Here is a 22,209-nt window from a genome sequence, read left to right as displayed (position 1 = left end):
TTCCCACTGGGTTTTTTGAGTTTTTCCTTCCCGAAGAAGGAGGGTCATAAAGGGCAGGTGATGCCTCGGACAGATCCATTGGACTGATCCATTGGCCTCATCGACTGCTGGACTCTTTATTAGATTGTTTGTTCGCTTACACTTGTTTATTTCAGTGAACTTTGTAAAGCACTATGAGACACTCTGTTGTGATATTGGGCTATACAAATAAATTGAATTGAATTGAATTGAAACTCAAATATACGATCTGGGTTCATGGAACAACCATTAAATACATTTAAAAGCTATCAATTCTAGCCATGGATGTGCACCTACTGGTTTTGATAAAAATATCTTAGAATATCACACTACTCATATGTCTCAACTAACTTTCTAAGACAACTCCTAGAAGCTGCATGTGGTTCCTGATGGTTTCTGACTGACGCTGCATTTTCTGTGCAGTTTAAGTCACCGCAGATTCTTCTCACTGCTGCACTTATTAATTCAGCACATCCAGCAGGGCTGATCTCTTCGTGCCAACAGTTGGAGGATAAACAATAAAGACCATTTTAACTTTTTCATGCTGAGCTCTTTTTTTACCAACCAACCTTCAATAATTTCTTTAGTACAGAAGGAAGCAGGTCGAAAAACCTAAAACCCCATCTCCACCATTGATATTGCTCCTATGGCTTAAGAAAACCACTGCATTCCCTCTTCCACTCCGTTTCGATATCAGCGGTGCTGTGAGTCTGATGAAAAGTTACATTTCATTTCTTTGGTTCAATCAGACTAAAAAGAGACTTTCTTTTCATCCTCTCTTGTACCACTTATATTCAAACAACCCAGCCTTGTGTCCCAAATGTATAAAATAAATCTGCTTCAAACAAGCAAATAAATTCAAGTATGTAATAAATATAATAAATACAATATGTGCTCTAACCATCTGCATGACTTTCTTTGAACGGAAGATCCCCTGTCCAGTGAAGGTCGGCTGCCCAGTGCTGTCTGTGCTTCGCATCAACAGGTTTTCCACTTGCATCTTTGTTTCCTGCTGAAATGTTGTGATCCTCATGAATGAACACCCACTGTCCATATCCTCCTGCATGTCACAGTCACTTTCCTGTATGTTGACTGTCCTTTCCTCTGACTGAGAGGAAGGACACAGCCATGATTTCTTTCACACTTTATTAGCTTTCACACTGTTGGTCTCACTCTCTGGGCGTTTCTTTTTAACTGATATCTTTGAGATGCCGTCACGTCTCACTGTATTTTCTTCATCATCTGAAACCGACTCTCTCTTTCAGCCATGTGCACTTTTTCATCTCCCTGTGTGTCTCCTTGTTTCGACCTCAGTGATGCCGGCCCACTGTTGGTCCTCACAGGCAGCAGGTCTGACTATTGTTCATGTACTCTCTCTGAGCATGACCAGATCAAGTGTCCGTGTATTCCACACCCACAACATTTCTGAAGTGACAGCATCAATGTTATAATCAAAGGCCTCAACTCTGAACCTGAAAGCCTCAGCTCCTCGGCAGCCTTTTTCAAAATCACATAAACCTGTCTTCTAAAAGGCACGAGGAGACTTTTATCAGGGACACTGTCTGCCATGTCTGGCCAGTTCCTTTTCCAAACTTTTATTATGAAGGGGGTCACATTAGAAATTATGTCTTCCGTTGCGGGATTAATTAGTGACAGCATGGGGGTAAATGTACCCTCAATCACAATTCTGCTTTTGAACATTTAACGATGCTGTCACGAAAAATCATGACAGTGCTGTTCATCGTGGAGGCAGATTGAACACTTTCACATCCCGTACCTTCACCCATCGCTAAACTGCACTCCTCCACTGAACAAGTGGCTGCCAGCTCATCGCATGCTAGCAGTTTGTCCGAAAACTCACACACTCCAAACACACTCAGCCGCGCTCACCATGCTCACTCCCAGCATGCACTCTGACTGAGACAGAATCAGACTGATAAATGACAGAGCACTGAGCACTTACCTCCACAGAGACGCTCCTATGCACAATACAGTCTGAGGCTAATGTTTGATCCTGTATATACAGTAATGAACCAGAGTATCTTTCTATTTAACAGTTAAACTTGCTTGAGGTTAAAATCCTGCACACACAGTGCTGGTTAACAATATTTGATTGAAATTAGAAGGTAAATAGCATCATTCTGATTAATTTCATCTTTAGTTTGTTTTTCTTATTTCATAATGCTCAATTGGACTGTCACAGCTCTTTACACTGCCGAGAGACATATGGAAAGTGTGAATGAATCACTCCAAAAGTCAATGACTGCATTAGTGGGACACTAATGCTAATCCCTAATGAACAGGCCCCTCCTTGGGAGCTGGGAGGGGTCAGGTCAGGTCAGCACCCTACTATGAGTCTGGGGGCTGCCCAAAGTTACACAATAAGTTGTGACTAAATCAACTACTAGACCCACTGTGACACCCCCACTTCCCCTGTCAGTGGAGAGCTGCCAGACAGTGCAGGTTGTCCGTTGCCTGGCTGACCTGGGCCTTCCAGGCTGTGAAAGCTGGCCCATGTGGTTTAGTCCTCCATTCATTCATCTGAAACCTACATTGTATGATCTTATTTCCTTTTCACACAATTCAGCGCCTGCGTGGCACATAACCCACACATCCATGCGTCTTAATCTAACATTGGCTCCCTGCTTGTCACTTTCTCTGGGCCAGTTTGTGGCCGTCTTACTTATCAACATTTCAAAACATACCAAAAACTCAAAGTACATTCCTCAACTCCAACTAGCAATAGAGCCATGGTTAGCCATCCCTACTGCTCTTGGGGCTTCTACAAGTTGGTTCCCTGAATTATTTTCAGTACTGTACAAATACTGTTCGGACTAGACTGATGAATCTGTTGTAACACTGACAAATTATTGTTCAGTTACATTTCCTCAGGAGCAAATGACAGCTTTCTAATTCTAATTGTCTTTAGTCATTTGTGTCTCTACCTAGTTGCTGTATAGTTGAATTGAGTGTCTGTTTTTTTAGAAGGGCCAGTATCAGTCCAGAAGGCAGTGCTGTTGGTGCCGACAACACAAAGCTCAGTGTGAGAGCTTCCCGGAGTTCAGTCAGGACCAAAACCTCTTCAACACTGCCATCAAGTGGCACAGCTCCATAGTATCACATATCCACCGACCCATCAAATGGATTAAATAACTGTGTACTGACACTCTTGGTGCTGGAAGTGAGAATTATCTCATGCTCTGCAGATGCCCTCAGATCTCCAGAGTTTTTCAGCTTTCTTCAACTCTTTTCTTTGCTTTTTGAGCCTCTGTGTACTACCTGCTCAGCACCGAACAGCCGATGGATACGGAGAGAATAGCTGGTGAACGTATTATTGTGCTTTCCACAAAAAAGATCAATTCTATCCAAACGTCTGTATTGTAACCTTGCTTAAAATCATTCTTAGTTTCCTTTATAGATAACCAATAATGTGTGAATGATTATGTTGTATTTCAAGCACAGTGCACTATTATCTTGTTTTGATGGATGTTCAACTGTGGTGTTTTCTTAAGATAATATTGACTACAAATAAAAATATGGATTAGCTATGAAATAATTTTTTTAATTTAAAAACGTTGTTGTCAGTACCTTTTTTCAGTCCTGACTAGTGTGTGCAGTTATTCACCAGTAAGGTAGGGCAGCCTTTACGTAACCTGAAAGACAAAACTCTGGGCCTATAACAGTTGGTGCCTCCCTGAACTACCATAAGGCTCCATATACTCACATTAAGAGGTTACTAAACCCCAACATCCCTCAAAACACTAAGAAATGTGGATGTGCATGCAAAGTTAATGCAGCATCCAGGAGGAAACGAATCATTCACACACACTCACACATCGAATGTATACTTCGGGAGCAATTTGGGATTCAGTTTCTTGCCCAAGGACACTCTGACATCAAACCACCGACCTTCCAATTGGTGGACGGCCTGCTCTACCTCTGAGCCACAGCTGCCCACAGCAGTTGGAGTGCTGCAGTCTTACGTAGGGAGAGTTTCGGGAGGAGAGCCTGGAGGAGCAGTTGTTTTTGGCCACATGAGACATCGATAAAAGTCTAGAGAGAAACTGTACTGAGTCCCTGGTGAGAAAAGCTTTTGCTTGACGGATGCTTTTAGAGTTCAAACCTGAGAAGAGTGCAGCTCAGCAGCAGGTTGTGTTGACTTACCCCAAGAGTCCTGTCAGTCTCAGCGGGAGTCAATGTTGTGTCTTCAACAGTGACGGAAGAGCCGAACAGGTAACAGGATTGTTTTTTTGTTTGAGATGTTCATTTTGTTATAGTCAAGCGCAAAGTAGCAGAAAGAAGGTGTCAAGAGATACAGTAGGGATGTATGTGACATGCACTGTATCTGCAAGGAGGTGGAGGTAAATAGGAGCCATCATCAATTGTGATTTGATATAAGAATAAAGGTAATTTTGCTTTGTGTCCAATACTGTACTAATGTAAAGACCTGCGTGTTTAATACATAGACAGACAGGCCTGACCATATTCCTCTGTGTCCTTGTAGTCTGGGGCTCCTTATGATCTTACAATATTATAAATGTTTAATGTTATAGACACTGATATATGGGTCACTCTTGTTATGCAGCAACATCTCTTTCCCCAGGAATTACCCTCTCATGTTTTCTTTAAAGTGTCAAATACTAATACAATTTTGGCTTAGAATATAGATGTAGGTCCCTTTTATCGCATTGATACAGAATAATATAGTTATAGGGGCTCTGCAGACAAATAAAAGAAAGTCACATCAGTGTTAAAGAACAAGCTAAAAAATAAAGGTGGCAACGGAGTTGAACACATTTTGATAGCCAGTCCTCTCTTGCATGGCTTCTAAATGTTAAAACATCCTCTCCATCTGAGCCTGTGCAGGAATCTACTGTTGCAAGTCTCTTAAGTATAAAACCTTAAACAGAAATCCAAGAACACAAGAATGGAGAGAGAGAAGCAGAAGCTTGCACAGCGCCACAATGGGAACCTACAGGGCCTATAGGGCCTGTAGTAGTATAGGCTACAGAGGCTAGCTCTGACTGCACTGGGATTCACACAGAAAACAGAAAGCGGCATCATTCTCCTTGAGGGATGATGGCAGAAAGAAACAGTTACCCTGTCTGGAAAAGCAGACCAAGTGTCACACTCATTTTTCTGTTTTGGAATGAAGCACCCACTGAAAGTGAACCAAACATCTGTCACTCTCAAAGCAATGAAAACACTTGAGTTCATGACCTGAACCTGCTGTCTGTCACTGTTGTTGTATCGCTAACCTCCCACTGGGTGCATCTGCGCCACATCCAGGCTGTGACGCTGCTGCTAAAGCTGATGGCCCCCACTCCAGTTAATGTTTCAAATTATCCTACATTCTGTGGCAACGAAAATATTGAACAATAATTATCATGAAAAGGTTTTGAAGTGAATAACATCTTAAGTCTAAAGCTATAATCGCTTTAGAAATGTAGTGAATAATCTCAGTTCATAAGTGGCATCCCTTGCTGTGGTGCCACCCAGCTGAATGGAAACCTTATTTCAGAAAAAATATCTACAACTGTTAGTGGCAGGACAATTACTATTACGATTTGAAATGTTGCCACAATTTACAGATATGATGTTTGTCACTTTAAGAGATAATTGTGCAAGTTAAAAATTGTAGTTTGTTGTAAAACTGTTCAAGACTGAAAATATGTAATTAAAGAGCAAATACACCCGAATTGTCATCGGTGGAGTTGTAGCTTGCGAACCAGAGCAGCTGAAGCTACGATGCCTGTGTGTTTTGTACTGGGATGTAGTCACACAAGTAAGGGAGCTTCCCCTTCCCAGCTAATGCAAGGACCAAGAGTCACTGAATGAAACACATCAGGCAAGATAACGTTACCCAACAATCAGTGAATGTTAGCTTACCTTAAAGCATTAGCCACATCATTTCACTTTAAAATGCACATCATTTCATAAATGCATGATAACTAGCATATCCTAAAATGTTCAGTAAGGTTTGTCACTGGTGTGATCATTTGAGAGTAATAAGGTGAATAAGGTGATTTTTTTCCAAGTTAAACGTTAAACATTAAAATGATGAGGCAGTTCAGACAGAGGAGAGCTGAAGGGATGAAGGCAGCCTTGCATGATGTGTTTCATTATGGTGAAAGGTGAGTCAGTCTCATTGTAGCTTGATAATTAATCATTGTGATTGGGTGTTGAAAGTGTAGTTACTGACCTTTTTGTCTTCTATTATTTTACCCCACCTGTAAATCTGCTGAGACCTTGAGAAATATGCACGGTGGTTTGACTGTGGAAGCCTGAATACCAGTGATGTACACATTATATATACCTCAAAGGCACAGTGCCCCCCATAAAACACCTTATTGGCACACGTGTAATCATGCTACATTTTGCACATGTGAAATCATCTTGACACACATGAAAACTGTAAGACCTGCCACCTGTTTGACATTGAAGTTTTAACCCTTTGAGGGTCTTCAGCACTTTCTAGTGTGTTATGATTTTTATTTTTAGCATATTTTATCAGTTTTTCATGCATATTGCTTATAATTTTGCAAGATGGTGAATTTTTCAGAGTTCTCAATTTTTTTCATGGATTTTTTGTGTATTTTAGACCATAAAATGATGCGCATCATGACAAAAACATGGCAATTTAAGGGTTAATTTTTTAAAAAACTAATTAAAATTTGATATGTATGATTAGGGCTGATGCTGGTCTAAAAAACTATTTAAAAAAAATTTTAAAAAAAGAAAGATTTTTAACATTTTTATGGCTTGTTTTTATGCATACACATTTATGTGTGTAAGGATCTTTAACGTGATTATTTCTGAGGACCTTCAAGGGGTTAATATCAGATAATAAAGTTAATCTAATGCTTCCTTTAGCTCCCAGCTCTATAAGCCTGATCTGTTCCTGCATGTCCACCTTGCTAATCAATGCTCTTAATGCACGTAATTACAAATAATTTCCACTTGTCTAATTTATCAATAGAATTTAGTAGCAATACAGTAGGTTCCAAAGTCATTGAAGTTTGATATTTAAAGAGGACATGGTAGTCAGTATATTAAACAAAACAGTTTAAATGCAGCAGATATGGAGTGGAGGAAGACAACAGCACAACACCAACATAGCTGGTTGTCAGCCTGCCCTGCCGATACGTCTGCCTCAAAATGAGAGAGGAGTTCAGGAAGATGGAGCCTCAAACTGAGAGCAGACCATGTAGGTGCTTCGCCCTTGCATCACCTGCTCCTAGTTAGGTGAAAGCAGCCACTCTTATATGACTAATGGTAAATACAAATTCTGGGGTCTTGGGAGGGCGAGTTTAATATTATTATTTATTTATTTAGTATTCAATAAGAACACTGTGTTGCTCTTTAGCATCGTCTAGCTAGTCAGGCAAACAACAAATCAATTCAGCGAACAGGCAGATGAAGCTGTTTTACTTGGTACTTGTGTTTCAATAAACCAAGGGAAAGGCCAGCAACTATACTATAACCTGACAATAATCAATATATGAATAATAATAACAAGACTAACATTAATAAAAAGTGGTGGCAGCCGACGATCCGCAGCAGTGATTAATGGAAGCATTGAAACAAACATTGAAATGGGATTTCCTCGGCTTGGTAGTGTGCTGCGTTGAGAAGTCAGAGCTGGGAATGAGGCTGTTGATGCTTGGGATGGTGGAGCTATGGGGGGAAGAAAGGTCTATAATGAGTATCTTTATCCTGAGTATTATCTTGTAGCTATGCCAATAGGACTGACTCTAAAGATGGGGAAGTGGGAACTGGAATAAGGACCGATCATGAAGGCTTCTTTAACTTCTTTGGCCAAGAGCTGGTCAATGGTGTCGGGCTCAGAGGTAGCTTATTGCAAATTGTGGCAAATATATGAGGAATCGGGGGTAACCTGCAAACATAAGCAGTGCTTAGTTGGATTATGAGGACAAGTATGTCTGGTGTGGGCTCCGCCGCAGAAGGAACAGGTATGGAGAAACCAACAGCTTGAAGAGATGCATCCTAGGTCGTTGAAGTTATTGCAAACCATCCTCCCGCCTTGGTAGAGGACTGGCCTTCCTCTCTTATCCATATGTTTGGGGAGAGGACCCAGGGCAACTGGCTGGATGCGGGCTGGTTTAGGGGGGTGGAGGGATGCATGTGTTTGGGTTGTGAGTGAAGGTTGGAGGGAAACAGGGGGATGAGGAGGCTCTGGAACAGGGAGAACTTGTGTAGGGTGCGATATGACCTGATGTGGAGGGCGTGGCTTCTTCGGTCCGGGTGGGATGCGGCATGACGTCACCGGCGTTGCCGCGGACGCGACGCTGGGAACCGGAAGCGCTCGAGACAGCCTGCTGGGAAATGTTTGTAGGTGAGTGACGGTCGGAATGGCGGCCAGGTGTGCTTCACCTATCGGTGCCCGGATGTTGAGCGGGTCGGAGAGAGGCGTCTGGAGGGAGCGACGTCTGTTGGGCGCTGAAGGATCTTCCTCTGGTGTTGGTGGGTGAAGGTCCGACAACGTTGTAGTCGTCGGAGGATGAAAGCTGCAAGCGGCGGAGTGTGGACAGCTGAGCCCAGTGGGTGGAGGATGGAGGAGGCTGTGAAACTTCAGGAGGTGGCTGATCTTCAGAGGGATCCTGTCTGAAGGCTGAGGAAGAGCTCCTGGTCCATGGTGGGGGTGAGTGATGGCGATGCGAGTTCGTAGCTGGTCATGTGAGTACAGATTGAGAGGGGAGAGAAACACTTTGGTTAGTTAGATTGAAGCGTGGTCGTTGTTCCTGAACCTAGTTATAAAACTTCATTTCTTTTATTGTTTGACACACATATGATGCAGCTGCTAGTTTTCCCAATTTATTCACAATGTCTTCATCCAGAAAGTGTTTTCATCCTGGTGACAGTAAAGAGAAGATGCCTGCTTCATGTATGGAGGTTTGTTTGGATTGTTTGACCTGTGGAACACACAGGAACCCTGAGGAACACACAGGAACCCTGAGGCCTGCTTAGACAGTCTGACCACAGTCTGACAGACCGCTCTGCACAGTGCACATTTTAGAGGGCCGTTCATCGTAAAACCACTAAGTCCTAAAAAAAAGAACCAAGAAAATCACCGACACTAACACACTAGTCAAAGTGTGGAGATTAGAATATAACTCCTTCACATGTTGGAAACTGAAGAAAACATACACAACACAGCAATGGAACTGTAACTGGATCAGCTGCTGTTTTGTGACTGCCACAAGGTGAGATGGGACCGCTGAACAAGTGTCTCCCAAAGGACACGGAAGTCAGATTCTATAAAAAAAAAACCACTCTTTACATATTACTTGTCCTCCTCTCTACTGGCCAACACAGGGAGCATGTGCTCAGTGCATTAGTTCTCCAGGAGGAGGAGATCTCCGCACGGCTCAGGGGCTTTAGGGATGGGGATGGTAATTACCTCCTTGGTAGTCCGCACTACAAAGAAACACAAATCTTGGTTTGAGATTCTCCTTTACTTCTTGGAAACCATTTTCAGCTCAATTTAAAAAAAAATACACAGCCAACACAGCAGGGAGTATGTGTGTGAGCTTTTCGCTCCTCCACTCACAAACCACCTCTTAATATTGTTCTGGGCTCAACTTAGATGTCACAACCCACTCCACTCAAATCACACACTGTTCACTCCAAAAGCAGAACACTCGCTGTAACACTAAGCCATAGTAATGTGTGGGTTAGGGTTTTATAATTCCTGTCCTGGAAACTCCAGTTACTCACCAAAAAATGACTCATTCTTTATTTTTGGTGTTTGGTGTTTTCTACCACTTAATCACATCTATTGTTGGTCATAATGTTAGATTCTCCCGGTTCTTTTATTGACAGTCCGAGGATTTCAGCCCGAGAGTTCTGCAGTTCCCAATAGCAGTTTTATTCAAGTCACAGAAGTCACAGGTAAAGTACATACAGCGCTGGGCTCGGAGTGACAGAGGCCTCATGGACCTCTGGCAGTGAGCCCCGACTCTTTCATGCATATGCTTTTTAAAGGGTTGGCTGGACCGAGTACTATCCGTGACTGTCTCTAACTGGCCATTTCATTGTGTGCGTCACAGATAGTGCAACCCTGGTGTGATCATATAATATTCAAACACTTGTGGATGTTGTTTGCGTAGGCGTGTATCTCTAATCACAACTTTAGAATATGATTAGCACAACAAAATTATTACAATCAAGGTCCGTCTGGTACATTCTGTCTATCTTAACAAAACAATACAGAAGAAGCCACGTCTGTGGAGGTCAGATTGACATATTCTGTTCACTGTCATGAGGAGAGAGTAACTTTATTTGAGAAGGCCTGAAACATTCTATGGTCATATTAAATTCTAATTCAACAATAAGCTTTCTGGTGTTTTGGAGCAAAGCCCCTCAGATACTTTCTTTTTTTTACATGTGAAATTGCAGAGGGCAGAAGCAGATCAACTATTATTTAGACTTCTAGAATAATTATATATAATTCTAAAAGGTAACTATTACTGCACATCTACTCCTACTGTACTGTAAACAGTGTTAACCATGCACTAAAGAAGGAGGGAGTCAACTGAGGTGTTCCTGTTATCAGCAGCAGCACAATGGTGGACTGTTGGCTGTGTGTGTGTGTGTGTGTGTGTGTGTGTGTGTGTGTGTGTGTGTGTGTGTGTGTGTGTGTGTGTGTGTGTGTGTGTGTGTGTGTGTGTGTGTGTGTGTGTGTGTGTGTGTGTGTGTGTGTGTGTGTGTGTGTGTGTGTGTGTGTGTGTGTGTGTGTGTGTGTGTGTGTGTGTGTGTGTGTGTGTTCGTTCCAGCTATGAATGCAAAATTTTTCAATGCATTTGTTGGAACAGATTAAAACTGAACATACCACCAGACTCCAGAATCTGTTAAATCCACTGATCAAAGAGATGGCCAGCACCCAGTGCTTCATTTGTAAATCAGGAGGTCCCGTAAAACAGAGTGGGTGCTGGGGGGGGGGGCTTGAACACACCAGCTGTTAAAAGTAAACTGTCTTTACAAACAAAGCATTACTTACTTACTTTTATCAGTCACAGCATTCACAGTAAACACTGCAAATCAGCAAGGGGGGTGTGTGTTGAAACAGCCATTTGTAGCCATCCTGCTGTCTTGTGTGCTGCCACAATGGGGTGGGGGGGTTCTATTTCCAACCACAAAAACCAAGCAGGCTTAGAAAACAAAGAAATGACGTGTTTTGTCTCTCTATCCATCTACCGTTCTCCTCCACTCCACTTCAGTACTATGGACAGCGCCACATCTACATATGCACCCCCCCCATTCAGCCTCAGTCATTTCACCATTTCACAGCACTGGTTACAGAGTAACCATGGAATGAATGGGACATAGAATACAACATAATATATTTATATATAATGTATTTCAATAATGTTATCTTTCTAACCTTTTCACTGATGGTCTGACTCTTAGTCAGCGGCTGAAGAGGAAGGCTGCCACACAGCCTGATCTCACAGAAATACATCATATATCCACATATTCTTAACACCGTATAGTAGCATGTCATTCTAATAGATTATGTGCCACCACCACGGAAACAATGTCAGTGGAAATTAACAACCCACAGAAGTTTGTGAAATAAAATCTTTTGATTTCTGTCCATGGATACAATTCTTTCTCTTTTCTTTGTGACCCTTTGCAGGGTTTTCAGATTAATGTATGTCAATAGGATTATCTGTCTGTCTGCATCATGTCTTTTTCCTGTCAGTGAGACTTCTGTCAGACCTGGGAGCACAGACGCTGTCTTCTTATTGCTCATTTTAGATTCTCTTTTAACTATAACCACTACATTACACAACATTTAATCAAAAGACTTCATCCTTGTTTTCCTTTCTTCATTTGATCAGTCCGCATCAGTCTGCCGTGGTCCAGAGGGTCTGCTAAAGGTCAAAAACATGTCCTTTGTAAGTCAACAGCACGACCGGTTAATGCTACAACCAACCATTTGCATTTTGTAAAAAGATATATCCATCTAATATATCAAATGTTTGGTACAGACAAATTAGTAATAACACTGATTCTAGATCATCTATGGTAAGAAAAAGTCAAATTGATGGTTTCTGTCAGATATTTAAAGTGGTATTTTGGAAAATGACGTTTTAGATTGGCAGTTCTTACAGTTTACAAAGTAGGGCTGTAAAAAGATACACAAATCAAAGAAGAAATAAGATATCTGGTAGAGCCAAAAGTAGGTTTGTGCTGATGGACACGAAAAAAAAAACATGTCTGTGACATGAATCAATAGATTAAATTTCGTGACTATTTTGCAAACGTCTATGGGTTGTAGATTTCCATCGACATTTAATACATGGTATGACCATGCCTTCTTCAAACCGGATTCTGAGGTGGTGGCACGTGATGTGTGCCAAAACAAACACTGTTAATGGATGTCATATAATAGACCTGTGCAGTTGCCTCAAAAGATGACTGAGACAATCTACTGTACCAATTCCAAAATGTTTTACACCTGCAAGATATTTCAAACCCAAAATATGTCAAAAATAGGGCATAGTTTTGAAAATAACACAGTTATCCTTTAATATTTATATAACAGTTATCCATCCATGCATTATCCTCTGCTTATCCAGGATCGGGTTGCGGTGGCAATAAGTCAAACAGGGCACTCCAGACATCCTTCTCCTGAGCAACACTTTCCAGCTCCTCCCGGGGATCCCAAGATGTTCCCAGGCCAGATGAGATATATGTAATCCCTCCAGGGAGTTCTGGGTCTGTCCTGGGGTCTCCTCTCACTGGGATGTGCCCAGTAAACCTCCAAAGAGAGGCGCCCAGCAGGCATCCCGACCGGCTCGGCTCCCACTCCACCACAGTGGTCCGCTACAGCGCCCACATTACTGCTGATGCTGCACCAATCCATCAGTCCACCTCTTTTACCCTCACTGGTGAACAAGACCCCGAGAAACTTTAACTCCCTCAACCCCCCGCTTGGGGCAGTAACTCACTCCCAACCCAGAGGGGGCAATGCACCATTTTGTAATGAATGGAATTGATTTTGTGAATTTGTTATTTAAAGAAATGTTCGGTGATTATGATGTTCAATGAAATCCAAATGAAGTTTCTTTGTAATTGTAACTCCCTTTGCATGACATATACATATACATATACATAATACATAATACATAATACATATACATAATACATATACATATTGATGAGCATCAATTATATTTAGGTTGAATTAAGATGACGTGTCAAGTGGAAATATAAGGTGTGTTGATCAGGTGGGATAATGATGATTTTTTTTCCATTAAAATCCATCATTTTATTTTGGATTTCAGAAAATAATATGATGATGCTACTACTATATAAGATTTCCATACATTTTTGTGATTGAATGAATTTGTAGCATTAAAATTGAATTGTCTACAGTGATCATATGATAATGAAAATATTACATTATCAAATATATGTACTATATATAACATTTTTAACAACAAGATATTTTAGACATAAATAAACCTCAGATATGCAAAAACTAAATTGATGTGCAGCTGTAACCTATTTAAAAAGCATTGCATTTAGCAATTAATACTATAATTCTAATTTTATTTATATAGCACTTTTTAAAATACCACTGTGGTCCAAACCAAACAACAGAGACCTACGTATGATGAAAGACCACCTTGATGCCAGAAAAACTTGATGTAGTCATCTTTGGGACGAGGCTGAGGTGTGTGAATGGGTCAATAACACGAGTTTTACTCTGGAGACTGGTGTTGGTGTCCCATGTCAAAATAAAAGAGCAACGTTGACAGGGTTTAGACAGTGAAATGCAAATGATGTCAAATCAAACTCCACAACAGTGACAAAACAACAAAAGCTTCGTTTTGATCCACACTATGCCCAGATGAGTTAAGTAGCTTGACAAATGATGTGCACTCAGAGACAACAATTCTGAAACAGCACACAATGAGAAACTAATATTGTGGTGCAATATAAACCGGGCTTAATACTGAAAGAGGAGCTTCATAACCATAACTAGGCGCTTATGGATGTGGAAGAAGGCGCTGTGAGGTGGAACGTCGTGACCACATCCACACAAGTGTTGCTCCCACTTTCAGCTTAACTGCCAGGGAGTCACCATCTCAGTCAGTAGGCAGGCCTGGTGTCTGGTCACTCCAAGAAGCAGCAGCTTCTGCAGCCTCCACCCACCATTCTTCCTGGTGAAAGTACGGCCCTTTAGGTTCCAGCCGTAGTATAAAGGGCCTTCTCTGTCATGCCACCTGTGGTTTTGCACGAGTTTCAAGAGCTTTAAATTACACAGAAGAGCTGTGAGGAGAAATACTAGCCTCCGAACTTCCATCCTCATCATTGGAAATCCTCCCTACCACCACCTGACATCAAACGTTATGTTAACACTACTTGAGCAGAGAAATTAGACTTTTTAAAATCTGGTTTTAAACTATAAAATAGACAAGATTTGGTAAGCTCACTCTGAAACTGTAGCTCGTTTTATTAGTCCACCGTGGCAGCTATGTGGGATAGAAGACGCTCCTGGCTCATTTGGGTGTAATAACTTGTATTGAACACTAGAGGTCTCTAAATGTCCACAGTGTTTTAAATGAGTTCTTCCTGCATCATCAGAATCCTCATAGATTTACAACATGGACAGACCACAGGGTCTGTGACCATTTACAGACACTTTACTCCGCACAATATGATCCAAAGTCCACTATTTCAGCTTTTTATGGTCATCCCTATCATAACTGTGTTCATGGTTTTATTCATAAATTGTAAAATTTCAAGTTATGTTATTTAAAGAAAAACTATTTCCAGTTGAACTGCATAAATTCTGTAAGCTTCAGATCTAAAATTCAGCTGAAAAAAAAACATTGAAACTCATTCTCTAAAATTTAAGATTCAGATCTTAAGCAATCAAGTCTGGATGGCCTATCAGCTTATGTTCTGTCAGTAAGGTAGGTCAAGGGGCACATTATTAACTAGCTAACTCGACATGATGTTATGTTAGTATCCCCTCACTTTGTCAGAGCTTAAGCTGGCTGTAGTGGCTCTGTGCAGTTTGACACTGGATAAATGACAAAGGAAAGAGATAATAACTAACAACATGTAAACTATAGTTACATTAAAAAACAGTTTTATGTGTGAAGAAATGACACATACACACAGACACAATGAAAGTGTGTGTGTGTGTGTGTGTGTGTGTGTGTGTATGACATCATCGCATACTTGTTAATGGCTATAGATCTGGCATGTGTTGACCCCTTAGTTACTCAAAGGTCAATATTGATCCCTGCTGATGTCATTGGTTCGCTATTCAAAGTTGATTGGCTGATGACTTATTGATTTTGCCTTGTACTGATGGCAGTTGGGAAGTCTATTGATAAAGTATAATCCTTAACAGATAACTTACCTCCTTCGTCACACTGATCGGCAGGGTGGTGAGATTTTACTGCACTGATTTTGTTCTGCACCATGATAGCTGTGCCTGGGTCAGACTACATGATAGGTCTGTGTCAGATGAGGTGATCAAAGAGTTAAAATGAATGTATGTACAAACAGACCGAAGCCCCCCCCCCCCCCCCCCACACACACACACACACACACACACACACACACACACACACACACACACACACACACACACACCCCCTCTCTATGCCTTTATCTGTGGTCTTCAGGGGATCCTGAGAGGAGGATGGAAAGCAAGCAGGGCAGAGTGAGAAAGAAAGAAAAATGATGATCAGATAACACACACACACACACACACACACACACACGTCATCCCCACACCCCCGCTGTGAGAACATCAGTTTCTCCAGAGAGATGAAGATGGTGCTTGTGTGTGTTATGAATGTGCCTGTGCTCCATTTATTATAGATAGATATCCCCCCCAGTGCTTTCCACCAGTGTCGGATGTGCTATTCTTCTGACGGCCACTCAAATGAACAGAAGAGCCACTAACTCTCCTTTTTCCCAGAACTCAGCTCATATGTGATGCTAATGTGGTGCAAAGGCTGCAGACTGAGCCACGGAACCGACTAAACTCAGGTGATGAGTCAAACCCTCAGGTGGTCCATGCAGGCTATAACTGAGACGATTTTATTATTATTCCACACAGAGGATACCCCCCCACCCCCCCACCCCCCAGGAGCAGAGAAGAGAGGCTGTTTCCTCTTGTCCCTGTAGGAGGCGATATCAGTGGCCCTCCCAGACAGAGAGCTGGTCCATGCAGTGTCTCTGGTACGCATCACTGAGTCCAGAGTGCCACAGGGTGTTCTGTGTGTGTGTGTGTGTATGTGGGGGGGGGCTCTGTTATGTATGTCCTTACATAACTGACAAATGAGCAGAGTCAGAGAAAGTCATCGGAGTCAGTGGAAAATTCGAGACAGAAACTTAGAGGCACACTGGCAACACACACAGACTGTTAAATACATACCGAGCCTTACTGAGAAATAAGCAGCACCAGTCTGAAGTCTGGACACACCTTCTCATTCAGATGTTCTTCTTTCTCCTTATTATTTTCTATATTGAAGATCAAAACTCAGAGCAGCTACCTTCTCAATCCGCTTCATGAGGTACGCAGAAAAACCATTGAATGAGACGGTGTGTCCAAACCTTTGACTGGTACTTCTGGTATTTCTAACAGGTTCTGCTGTAAATTCCTTTTGACACAAAGTCCTTCACAAATAAATGGAACAGAAATGAATCAGAAAATATTTGCTACTGCTAATAGATGTTGGCAAGCCAGTTTAAATATGTCTTGGAGATATTAGATGCACGAGACGTGTGAGAATTAACCCACCATTTTAATTCTGATGATGACTGAAAATGATGACTTTACTCCAATCTGAGTAAAGTCATCATTTTATGAGAAAATCAAGCAAACATGGCTCATCCTGGGTCGTGGGAAATGCTAAATCTGTACTCGTGAGTCACAACTAAAACCCCTGTAAATAATGACCATCTTGTGAGAACATTTAGTCATACAGTAGGCATGGTCATGCCACACACACACACACACACACACACACACACACACACACACACACACACACACACACACACACACACACACACCCCTGTCAATCCCCCATAATGCCCTAACCTACTTTTCTTCTCTCCATTGTGCCACTGAGAATAAGAAATATGATTCTGTCCTGCAGACTCAGGGGAGCTTCTCATTGATCCTGTCCTTAATAAGCTGTGATACACAGGCATCAGTATGAGGACATGTGGACGTCCAGTTTTATCTTGCAAAATACGTTTTCACATTGAATGCAATCTTAAGTATTAATTGGGCTTGGATTGGAGTTTAACTGGACTTGGCTTAATTGAACCGTTTTCTCTTTCTGGTATTAGCAGTGTACTCAGAAGCACGTACTTATTTGGAGGGCAAAAATGTGTAAAAACTATATTTATTAAGACTTATGGTATTGGCATTCATTTGGAATCATGATTGTGTCCACCTGATGAATCTTTCTTAGTCCTTTGTTTTGGTCTCCACTAACTAGTTTGCTAGGCGCTGCGTCTACAGGGTGTATTCGCCAGCTAGTCTCTAACTCCGTCTGCCGTCTGTCTGGTGCTGGTAGCTACAGGTAGTGCACAGTAGCTCTATCAGAGCTCAGAGTTTATCAGAGGAAACGAGGCTGCTGACAGCACAGTTGGCAGTTTATCACCACAAGTAACCTACATGGTGGAAAAGACATCACCTCCTGTTTGACGGGAGCATTAATTATTCCTTATTAGACAGCGACAATGGAGAGAAGACGGTAAAGGAGGAAGTGAGATGCAGCAAAGGCCAGATTTTAACAAGGGACGTTTTGGTTCATGACCTGTTATGTTAACATGGAAGCCACAGGATGCCGCTACAGCTACAGAGGCTACGTAGGACAATAAGACTCAGTGAGCAGTGTGATCAGAGCTTCAAATTCAAAACCAACCACATTCCAAAATGACTAAAGATCCACCCTCAGAAAAGAACTGTATTGGACAATAGGCTAAAAACAGAGCTGAAAAGATAAGATGGCATTAAAAGGGTTTTAAGTTTTTTGAATGATACTAAATAAATTTCAAAATTGTAATTTTAATTTAATTAACCTTGCATTGTGCCAGAGCCTGACCACTACAGCTCTAGAGGTAACAGTTCAGAATCAGCTTTTTATTGGCCAAGTATGTGAACACATACAAGGAATGTGACAGACAAAAAGGGAGACTGAATGTGAATATGTGAATATACATATTAGTGTAGATGTAAACTGTGACAAAGATTGTGTAAAGACAGTACAAAACAAAGAGGAAAGTGTGGAGCCACTGACCATCAGCCTTATAAACGCTGCTGCAGTAACACTCATTACCACTTTGCTTATTTAAGGTGAATCTGATTGGAATTAAGTTCACTGGCATGATCTTCAATACAAGATGACACAACCATTTTTATTTCCAGTTACATAAGTCTGACTGTTAGACCTCAGGCATGCTACTCTGTGTGTGTGTGTGTGTGTGTGTGTGTGTGTGTGTGTGTGTGTGCGTGCTCTGTCTCCAGCCATTCATCTCCCCATTCATCACTAATCCACTGACGTTCAGTAGTGTTCACTGACCCAGGGCTTGTCTTTTTCTCTGTCTGCTTCTGTGTCTCTCTTTCCACCACTTCCCGTTCTTTCATCCCTTTTTTTTCCTCCTCCATCACTTTGCATTTATCTCTGCCCTGCCATTCTTTATTACCATCATTGGATAGATGAACTGGTTGGAATGGGGAGATGGATAAAGGCGTGTAAATTCAACCGATAAAGGAATTAAAAGAGGCGGCTGACCTGTTTCATTTAAAGAAAGATGGAACAGCGACTTGTTTCAGTGCTCCAACATTCTTCAGTGTCCTTCATCCCTCGCTCTTCAAATATACCTCCATATCTCTTCCGCTCTTTATTTTCTGTCCTTCAGGGGTCCATTCATACATGAAAAGAAATGAATGCCCTCCCAGACATGCACACAGGTCTGCATTCATTCATTCATTGGCCTCATTGGAATTATATAAGCAAAGTGCCACAAGCACTGTCTGTTTATACATCCATCTCTTTATTTTCCTCTCTCAATGCTCTCTCTCTGTTCCTCGCTTCAGGGTCATTCCTATGTTTCCACGGTCCAATGTTCTCAGGGTTCTGTGTTCTCACTTAGTTTCAGGTGGTTGGGTTTAGGCATAGAGCAGAGGGGTTGTTAAGTTATAACAAGTTAGGGTAATGAGCGGGGCATGGGTTAAACGGGGGCAGGCCAGGGTTAGGGTTGATGTTTCATATTAAGAGGATATTGGGCTGGGAAACAAAGGACCCTGGGAACATGGAATCCTGGGAACATAGATATGCTCCCTCTTTCTTTCACATTACATCCTCCTGTCTGTTAACTAAATGATCTCAACAATTGGATGGATTGCCATGAAATGTGGTTCAAAATGAAATGTAATAACTTAATTGATCATCCGATCAGGTCAACTAGTTAATTTTCCAGTACGTTGGTTTATGATTAAATACCTGCAGACCTAAAGCCATACTCATCAGCAGGAGCTGCACTGTTTCGTGTTAATCAGCAAATGTTAGCATGCTAACATGCTAAACTAAGGTGCTTGATGAAAGATATAGAACAGTGAAAACAGAAAACACAGCAATGAGGTAAAGTGGGCAGTAGGAAGTTATGTAGGTCAGTTAGTTTCACTCCAACATCTCCTGTTAAGCAGTGGATATTACAGTCGTGTTAGTCAACAGTGAGAGTATCTGATTGTGGATTTTCATCTCAAGACCTCAAAGTGCCGACCAGCTCTGTGCCAACAAGTGGGAGACCCACACACACACACAGTACCATCAGGTGTGAGGAGTCTCTTCAGCTCATGTAGAGCACTGACATGAAGCCCACACAGAGACCCACTCACTGACACATTCCCTCCGCCTCCACCCTCTTATCAGTCAGTCACAGTGTGAGAGGCACCCATCAATCCCTGTGTGGGTGTTCAGTGCACGTGCATAATTGAACACTAGAAGGACATAGAAAGAGTTTAAGTGTATGTGTGTGTGTGTAGGTGTGTTTGCATGTGTGTATGCGAACGTTTGTGGAGGGGGCGTATGTTTGTATTTATGTGGGTGGAGGTCACAGAAAAACAGTACACGTGCCCTCTTGAAGTCTAAATTAGTCTTAAAAGTGAAACTCCAATGCATGCTGCTCTGACCCTGACCAAGTTCAAAGTTGTGGTTGACTTTCTTCAAGGCCTTTGTGTCCAAAACCAGAGCAGCTTATTTTCAGGGCTGGGTGGACATTTGCTGCAGGCAAGGAAACAAAGTGACAACCATAAGCACTCTTCCTTCTCTGGCATACTCTTCAATGCACAAAAAGCCACACTGTTGGGTGTCTATTTTGTGGCGTCTTTTAAGAGGGGTTCAAGTGGTTCCTTTGCTCCTTGGAGAAGCTGCAGTCCACTATGCCAGCAAAGCCATCAAATACAGCAAGAATGGTCTGAGGTCAGAGCACATGCAGTTAAATTAGGGCTGTAACTAAGGCCATGTGTAGAATAACATTAATGCTATATGCCTCCTCATTCATTTCAATGAGACCACTGCACTGACACAACTAACCCACTATACAGACCCTTAAGGATGACTGTGGATGTGCAAGAAGAAAGCTAACTCTGCAAAAACAACGGCACATGTTGATTCTGTGAGGGAGAAACAGGAGGAAGACAGAGCAGACAAAAGATTATCTGAAACATGACACATGCTGAATAAAACACCACAAAGGAGGTAGGTAAGGAGGTGTCTGCCCTGCATGTGGAGTGATGTTATAGCTTTGTTGTACATTTAAGTATCAGCTGAGGTTGTGGGGGTCTACAACAGTTCCATGCTTCTTCTGCTTCTTACTAAGAGCAGTCATTATTCAGTTAAAAGTGTTTTCAACAAGCAGTGTTTCTGTGGTCTAGACTGAAGACAGAAGCACAAATATTCTTGTATAATAACCTGCCAAGAGGAGCTGAACTTCCAGCCATTTTTCAGAAATGAGTTCTCTTGCAGGGCACAATCTGCATCAGTCACTCCACGGGGCACTTATAAAACAAGAAGAGACACCACAGCAAAGTCTTTAACACTGTGTGATGCTCAGTAGTTGATGTTCCTGTCATCAAACCCAGCCAAAGTTCTGCATCATCCCTCAGTAAAGTTTAGGAGCTCTTTGGTTAATGGGCTGTGACAACTTTTCATAAGCTCAAGCTGTTTCCTGAACAGCGACGAGTGAGCATCCAGACACAGAGCTGGACTCACTAAAGACAGCAGTACCCCTAACCAGCGGCAAATCTGCCAACTGCTGTCAACCACAGCGCTGTGAAAGAAGGTCAGCCCAGGCCGGCAGGAGGGGCCTACAGTTAGAGCAGACGTGTCCACGTGTTGGGTGACTTATGTTGTCCACCATAACTGATACAACACAAACAAAGATTTACCATGGGCTCAATTAACAAGAAGAAAACACATTGATTGATGATTTGTATTTTTGTGTGAGGGTAAGAGGACCCACCATGATAAAGCCTCTGGCAGGAACAGTCCTGCTGGAGTTAATAGTGGAGAGAGATGTTTTAATTGATCGTGGTTTCAGTGTGTCAGTATCCAACAGGCCTGTTGATTCACTGTAGAAACTGTAGAATTAGACAAAAGACAAGTTTCGTGGTAAATAAGCTCAGGGGTTTCTGTGTTTATGAAACAGGTCCATACATGTTGCACAACATGTCATTTGATAGATCTGCTGTGTGTGATTGACAGCACAACATCACTCCAGATGAAAATGACACCTGCTGCCTTCAAAGCTGTAAGAACTCAGTAAGCTTGAATCTCCTGGCTGTTATGCCATAATCAGAATACAGCCTTTTTGTCTGTGAGAACACGTCAGATGGTTGAGGATGGCAAATTGACAGTGGAAAAATGGGTAAAGAACAAATACAGGGGTTTGTGATTTCAGAGCAGTGTTTTTGACCAAGTGTCTTCACCAAATGCAGTGGACAACATATTGCAGAAGGAAAATGCTCACAGACATACTCATTCTTTGCACCCAGACAGTTGGTCGTACAGCAAGACACCAAACCAGCACAAGCGAGGAAATAACCTCAGCGCACCAAAATGGATCCTTTACTCTCTTAATAAACAAAACACACGGATGATTTCCTTGAACTGTAAC

The sequence above is a fragment of the Pempheris klunzingeri genome, chromosome 17, assembly GCF_042242105.1.
Source record: "Pempheris klunzingeri isolate RE-2024b chromosome 17, fPemKlu1.hap1, whole genome shotgun sequence".
Taxonomy (NCBI): Eukaryota; Metazoa; Chordata; class Actinopteri; order Acropomatiformes; family Pempheridae; genus Pempheris; species Pempheris klunzingeri.
Note: the sequence above shows the minus strand (reverse complement) of the source record.